Genomic DNA, 8,333 nt, shown 5'->3' on the forward strand with positions numbered 1-8,333 from the left:
AACCTGCTTTGCTTTATAGTGATTTCCCACAATGCCATGTTTGTTTCACATGAATGCATTTATTTTTTCTTAATGTTCATAAAATTGTAAAAGTTTGAATTTATGATATAAAGCTGATGTTGTAACATTTATTTCCTGGTCTGCCTCCTCTGTTGATAAAGGTATAAGAAAAAAAATCAGTTACATTTCATTTTGACAACTCAAAGCCACTTTACACATCAAACGGTTGAAATCTAACACTAGAAGCTGTGTATTTAAGGGGAAGTGTTGGCTCACAGAAAGCCATTAGAGTCAGGCTTTTCCATGTGGTGGCACTATTGACACACGTCTTTGAGCTAAATAGCACAAACTGTAGTGCACTATACACTATCCCTCCTCTCAGTCCAGCCTAACTGCACATTGGCACCTGTGATCTGTAAATTACCCCTGCTATGTCTGACATAACTGAACCATGAATTTATTTTATCTTTGATTCAGATTAAATAAAAAAAACAAAAAATTCTGTTTCAGATAAATAAATGAACAAAATCACAGTCATGAGGCATGAATCCCCCACCTATCATGCAGTACTATTCTCGGCCCTTGCTATAAACACACAATTTCACCCTTTTAACTGTGTGGACTCTTTTCTGGCTCCCTTTTTATTTTTTACTAAATCAGTCCTCCTGTGACCAATTCATTCCAACCATGTTTGCTACATTCAAGGTATTTTTTTTTTTGCACAGTCAAGCTGTGTGTCATCTTTACACACTAAATCATGTGATTCTTTTTAGTTGCAAAGGCACAAACAAACAATTATGAAGCAGCTATTACAAGGTGAATTAACAATTGTTTGAATCATGGATATATTGGACTGCACTCTGAATTTCTTGATGATTTTCAGAAAATATATACTGTATATATAAATATTTTAAATATGCTTTGCAGATGTTTGCCTTTATTCAATTACAGATACTGTATGCCAGCTGCAGCCTGTTTCATTCTTGGTTGTTGTGTAAATATGAGGGAGCCGTTTTGTATGTGCATGCAAGTGAACAACTCTCTTTTTCTTCAGTTATTCAGTGATCACTGCCCTGGTGTTGAAGATAGAAGCTGTTGTTCTCCTGCCAAAACTGTGTGTGTGTGTATGTGTGTGTGTGTGTGTGTGTGTGTGTGTGTGTGTGTGTTTATTCAGGAACTCAAGTGTCATTATGAATCCAATAAAACAAACAAAGTGTTGGTCCTTACAGTTGTGCTGTTAGTTATGTAGTTTGTCGCTAGCATGCAGCCTGACGTCTGACTTGATCCAATATTTTACTTGTAGGCATAAAATTAAGTTTAGTTCAAAGTCCGAGGTCAGGAATGAAAATGAATGCTACACTGAACATTACTGTCTGTTTAAGGTAGGCTAACTTATCCCACAAATAAAGGCACCTCTAACATGTGGTTCAACGTAGTTAACGGACAATTTTCATCATGGCGGGTTTTTTTAAGCTGCGTGATGCTGTGGGTGCAACAACGTTAATACTGTTAGAAAAAAAATGACTGACACGTGTTCTTTGATTTGATGAGGATGAAGAGAAGCTAGAGGTCCAATTGAGAATTAACAAAAGGTTTAATGAAAGCTGCATGATGAAGATGATGAGACAAAGACAACAAGACACAGAACGGACAGTGCAGCTGAGAGTGGTCTGACGACATGCCCCTCTTCACAGACATATTGAACAGCCCTGAATCATTCTAAGTTTCAGATCTATATTCCCTGCACCTGGGGCAGTTCCCTTTCCACCTGGTGTATTCAAACCCATTCTCATTGGTCCGTCGTTGGCATGGTAACATGTTGAGGGCATCTCAGTGGCTGTCTTTGCTGCCTGAGAAAAGCATGGGTCACACCCCTATCATGCACATTGGGGGTTCCTCCAGGACACAGATCCAAAGATATCATGTAAATGAGAAAACAAAAATACAGTTAATCAACAGTCGATTGTCTTAGCCTCGTCTAAAACACCAGGGGGTTGGAGACAGAAGATTACTTCCTGTTGTGAAGCAAAAGGCTTCTTTCTATATGTTAAATGCCAGACTAGACCTTATCAATTCTTTAGAGTCAGAGGAAAAGGGGGGGAAGGGGAGAGACAACAGGGCCGATCTTGACCTCTTCACAGAGATGAAGAATGAGATTAAATGCATATTTCATAACCTGAAACGGAAATACAATGTTTTCAAAACATTGTTTTTAACTTTTTATAACTCAGCAATACACTGAAGCATTATCTTAAACAAGCCAACCTGCCAAGTGTCCTGTAATGTGGCTTCAGGGTGGCTCTGTGGAGGAACAGACGTGTTTGTGCCGCTGCCACAATCCAGTTATCTATATTCCGGTGTTCGTCATGATAGCCTATTAATTATCCTACAGCATGTTTGTGATATCAGCCATTGTTTCGCGCCAAATGAACTGTCTGCTTTAATGGATAATTTGATCAACACCAAGGCGAGTTTTTATTTCCTGCTGTGGAGTTTCCAACATCAGCAACTCTTCAAAAAGAGCTTGTCTTTGTTTCTGCATCACTTCATCAACGTTAGTTTGCTTTGTGCAAATTGTTGAATGCCCTGCTGTTTGTGTGCTTGCTAACGTTTGCGTGGCTCCCATTCAGTCACCTGTTTCATCTGCTGGCTGCCAGTGATTTGGGTTTTTAGCTTCACGTCCGTCTGTGCAGCATTTGCACTGGTTTTAATAGTGACATTTTGCTGTGGTTGAGCTTATTTTTCTCTTGGTTGTAGTTTGGCATGTTGCATAAAAATCCACTCATACTAGCTAATGGAATACGTATAGGCTAATAGAGGGTAAAAGTGGATTTGGTTGTTGCTGTTGCTTGGATGGCTTGCTCACTGCAAACTTGGGTCCTGTACAGAGATTAACATTTTACATTGGCTTTTGGGGTGTAAATGTTGGCTAACTGTTGTCGTGATCATTATCAAAGACCGTTATCATAATTAGCCTAATATTTGCTTCATTGAAAACTGACTGTGTTTTGTTCTATTTTGTAAAGTCTATGGTTTTGTCAAAAAACATAAATTCACATTCCTCATTTCCATACTTCATGTTCAGTATAGAATTGTTCAAACTCAGTAAAATGGGTTTATCTGGCATATTTCCATAGGCTATAATTCTTCATATCATAATTACATCTAAACTGCTGAGCTCCTATTCTACATTCTACACACCTGCTTCCTTCATTGCCAACCATACATCCATGCACTGATGGTCATCTACTGCTTATTTGCTTAACTGTCCTTTCCAATCCTTACGTCACATGATTTCAATATGTATACATTTAAAATTATCTGGGGCACACCTGATGTGGCTAAGCCCGCTGCTGCATATTCGGTGGATTGCCGGTTTTAGATATATCTATCTCAATTGACAATTCACTCGAAAGTAAATCCCTCTCGTGGTCTCAGGAGCTCAGCATGGGAATGGCAGCACAGTGTTTGACGCCATCAGCCGGATTTTGGTAACTGTAAGACTACTACAACAACTTCCTGCTGCCACTGCTGCTCTCTTGGAGCCTTTTATAAACCCCACCTAAACCCCAGCATCCACCTGTAGGCTCTGAGTCTAAGTTCCCCTGAGGGCAGTTTATTATCCTCACTCCCCAGTTGCTGCTGTGCTGAGGTTGGTGTTTGCTTGCGGGGAATGATGAGCACTGAGTCTGACACCACATATCAACCCTGAACATACTTTTTATTCACAGACTGTAATAAATCAATTCTATGTGAATTGGCTGTCTGAAAATAGATACACATCTAGACAAATGAGTAAGGATGACCCTTTAACACTTCTTTATTAACTCTGAAGGACAATTTACTCACAATATCCTGATTCATGCAGGCCATTTGGGTTATATCCTTACTGGTGTTGAAATGCACCCTCTTATGTATTCACAGCAACTCCTAGTACAACCCTGACCTAAATGTGTGTTCCCTTGTTGAAAATCTTTCTTCTCATACTATAATATTTCTTCTATCACTTGTTTTGACACAGGCATGGGGTCAAATGGAAGTGCTGGATTGATTTTCTGTTGCCAGAGACACTGAACTGTTGCTTTGTGAGGATTGACAGCCTAAAATAATTACAAACAAATAGACATTATGGATACTTGGGTGTTATGGCCACCAATCCTCATTATCCCACCATGGTCTGCTCACCGAGCACATGTACGTACATGATTGGACTTGCCCTTCCATTTCACTTGCCACGCTGCGAATCGCAGCCACGTTGGCGGGTTCACTTCATTCGTGCACAGCATGCTATTAAGGGGTTATTTGTATAATTTACCACTTCTAATTCCAAGGCTCAGTAATATTGGCAGGAACATTCAAGACTAAATTGAGTGTGAAGATTGAGAGGAATTAATGTCTGCTGGACTGTGAGCTGAATGCTTGCCTTCAGTGGGCCCTCGGCCACCACAAGGACAAGAGTCTGAGCAGGATTTGTACGTTAAAGGTTGACTTAGCAAAGTCAATAATTGAGCTACTCTGTGGGACTTTGTCCGCCCCAAAGCAATCAGCCATTCTTTTTTGTTGGATGATAGAAGAGAGGCAAGCAATCTTATAGGACTTCAAGCCTTGGAAGTGGAACAAAAACACAAACTGAAAAGGAACTCATTTTTGAAGTAACAGCAGTTTTAACAATGTTTCAGACTTCCTCCAAATAGTCCCATGTGATGTTTTTTGTAATGTTTTCTTTAGTGTCCACAATACAAAATGTAGTCATGGCGTCCTGACTATAAGAGAAAACATATCTGTATTTCCAAAATCACTGTAAGGTAAGGCACAGTTATCCACAACAGAATGTAGTAGTGTAGAGGAAACTACTAGAACTGTTGGGTCCTTGTAAATTCTGGAGTGTGGTCTAGACCTACTCTATCTGTAAAGTGTCTCGAGATAACTCTTGTTATGAATTGATACTATAAATAAAATTGAATTGAATTGAATTAAATTGAAATAACAGGACGACACTAAATTATTTTTCAATCATTCTTATTAGATGTTCAAAAAAGCCCATGTGGCTGTGTTTCACTAAACAAGGTTAGTGAGTCAATTGCGATTTCAAAGGGCTTTCCACTCTGGTGGCATTTTTGTATGTCTGTCACTGTGTGTTGTTGGACGGATATGTTTCCATTTTAAAAACAACATTTCCTGCAGTTTTGCTATAGTGATGCTCCAACTCTCCTAATTTAAAGAGCACTTGTACTGAGGAAAATAGTTAAAATAGAAATATATTTAGCTCCGGGGAAAACAGGCAGAGATGCTAGTTCAAACAGCCACATATTTAAGCAGTGAATGGACTGTTTAGACCATCATCTAGTTACTAAATTGATCACAAGATATGTGTCCGGATCTATCTGATTCAGCTCAATGGGGGATATTGATTGGACAAAGAAAACCTTCTGAAATGTTTACTTGTGTAAAAAGAAGAGACAACTAGATAAGAACTAGAGAGTCTGCATTGAGTTAAGTGTTAGATGTTGCACATATGGTCTTGTCTCAGTAGCTCTGTGTTGGGTGCATCAATGACTGTGATCAGGGAGTTAATGTGGATTCATTTAGTGAAGGCCGCACCAATCTCAACATACGCACCACTCTCCGGCTTTTTGTCATGATGTGAACTCATTAACTTTATCTATAATGATGGCCCGAAGTTTCAATTGGAGCTTGCCACTTTGCCTGTGAGCATATAGAGCAACAATGGTTGGCGGAAATCAAATAAATGAATCAATTAATAAAAACAATGCTAGTTTCTTCTTGTAGCCTATGTAATGCAGTGTAATTTTAACAGTTGTGTAGTAGTAGTAGTAGTAGTGTGTAACAGTTAGTTTGGACATTAGTCAGCCTGGTGAAGACAGTAGTGAGAGTGCTATGGTAGAAAACCGTAGTTCAGGCCTATGTTTTTAATATGGATGTTCTTTACTCCCCCATCCTTTGTGTGAACTGTTGGAACCTGATTATTGTGTAACCGAGTTAGGAGGCACATGTCCTCGAAGGGGGGCTAACATCTGGAGGGAGGGAGGGAGAGCTAATATCAGCAGCATTTCAATAAGGTCTCTCTTGCAAGTGTAGGCCTATCAGAAACTTTGTAATCCAACTGGAACGGCATTGTTTTTTTTAGAGCATTTGTACAATCAACCCACAATGACAAAATCACACATCTTGTTTTCGAAAAAGAGATATCTCTGCATCCTGGTATTGTTGTGCCTTACTTTTTTTCTTCCAACCTGGAACCTGAAAGCTTCCCCTTTCCAAAAAGTGCTGCTTCCCCTTTCTGAAAAGTGCTGCCATAAGACCGTAGGCCAATCAGAAGCCATGTCATCCAGCCCGGATGTAATTCAAAATGATTAATCAAAAAAATCAAATCAAACATTTTTTTTTTTGCATCAAATCGTGTTGATTTGTGTTAATTGTCATTTTGACTCCAAGAATGCAGTGGAATGAGTGTGTCTACCAATCAGAGGCTGTCTTTCCAACCGACCATCCATCTATCCATCCGTCCATCTTCGTCTGCTTATCCAGCATTGGGTCGCAGCAGCTCCAGCACGGAACCCCAAACTTCCTTTTCCCGAGCCACATTAACCAAATCTGACTGGGGGATCCCGAGGTGCTCCCAGGCCAGGTTAGAGATATAATCCCTCCACCTAGTCCTGGGTCTTCCCCAAGGCCTCCTCCCAGCTGGACGTGTCTGGAACACCTCCCTAGGGAGGCGCCCAGGAAACATCCTTACCAGATGCCGAAACCACCTCAACTGGCTCCTTTCGACGTAAAGGAGCAGTGGCTCTACTCCGAGCTCCTCTTGGATGACCATGCTTCTCACCTTATCTCTAAGGCAGGCCCCCTCCTGAGGAAACCCATTTCGGCTGCTTGTACCCTGGATCTCGTTCTTTTGGTCATGACCCAGCCTTCATGACCATAGGTGAGGGTAGGAACAAAAACTGACCGGTAGATCAAGAGCTTTGCCTTCTGGCTCAGCTCTCTTTTTGTCACAACGGTGCGATAAATTGAAATTATCCCGCTGTTCCAATTCTCCGACCAATCTCCCGCTCCATTGTCCCCTCACTTGTACACAAGACCCCAAGGTATTTAAACTCCTTCACTTGGGGTAAGGACTCATTCCCTACCTGAAGAAGGCACTCCATTGGTTTCCTGCTGGGAACCATGGCCTCAGATGTAGAGGTGCTGATCAACATTCCCAGCCGCTTCACAATCGGCTGCAACCCAATCCAGTGAGTGCTGAAGGTCACAGACCGATGATGCCATTAGGACCACATCATCCACAAAAAGCAGCAATGAGATCCTCAGCCCACTGAACTGCAACCCCTTCCCGCCCCGACTACGCCTCGATATCACGTCCATAAATACTACAAACAGTATTGGTGACAAAGCACATCCCTGGCTGAGGCCAACCCTCACCTGGAACGACTCTGATTTACTGCCAAAAACCCGGACACAGCTCTCACTTTGGTCATACAGAGATTGGATGACCCTGAGAAGGGACCCCCTCACCCCATACTCCATCTGCACCTCCCACAGTATCACCCGGGGGACCCAGTCATACGCCTTCTCCAGATCCACAAAACACATGTAGACCGGTTGCACATACTCCCAGGTTCCCTCCAGGATCCTTGCGAGAGTGAAGATCTGATCCGTTGTTCCATGACCAGGACCGAATCCGCATTGTTCCTCTTCAACCTGAGGTTTGACTATCGGCTGAACCCTCCTGGAGTAGACTTTACCAGGGAGGCTGAGAAGTGTGATACTCCTGTAATTGGTACACACCCTCTGGTCCCCCTTTTTGAAGAGGGGAACCACCACTACACACCACCACAATAAAGAGAAGTCTAAGTCTAAGTCACACCGGTCTGTCACTCCTTAGGCACCATCCCAGACCTACAGATGTTGAAGAGACATGTCAATCAAAACAGCCCCTCCACACCCAGAGTTTTCAGCTGTTAGCTGGATTTAGAAGTTCCTCAAAATGCTCCTTCCACCACCCTATCCTCCTCAGTTAAGGTCAACAGCATACGAACCTTACTGTACACAGCTTGGATGGTTCCCTCTTTCCCCCTCCTGCAAACGGTTTTCCAGAAGCACCTTGTTGCCGACAGAAAGTCCTTCTCCATGTTTTCTCCAAACATCTCCCACCCCCGCTGTTTTGCCTCATTTACAGCAGAGACTGCAGCCCTTCGTGCCCATCGGTACCTTGCAGCTACCGCTGGATCCCTCCAGGATAGCAAATCCCAAAAAGACTCCTTCTTCAGTCGGACAGCTTCCCTGACCGCCGGTGTCCCCATGGTGTTTGT

The sequence above is a fragment of the Etheostoma spectabile genome, chromosome 1, assembly GCF_008692095.1.
Source record: "Etheostoma spectabile isolate EspeVRDwgs_2016 chromosome 1, UIUC_Espe_1.0, whole genome shotgun sequence".
Taxonomy (NCBI): Eukaryota; Metazoa; Chordata; class Actinopteri; order Perciformes; family Percidae; genus Etheostoma; species Etheostoma spectabile.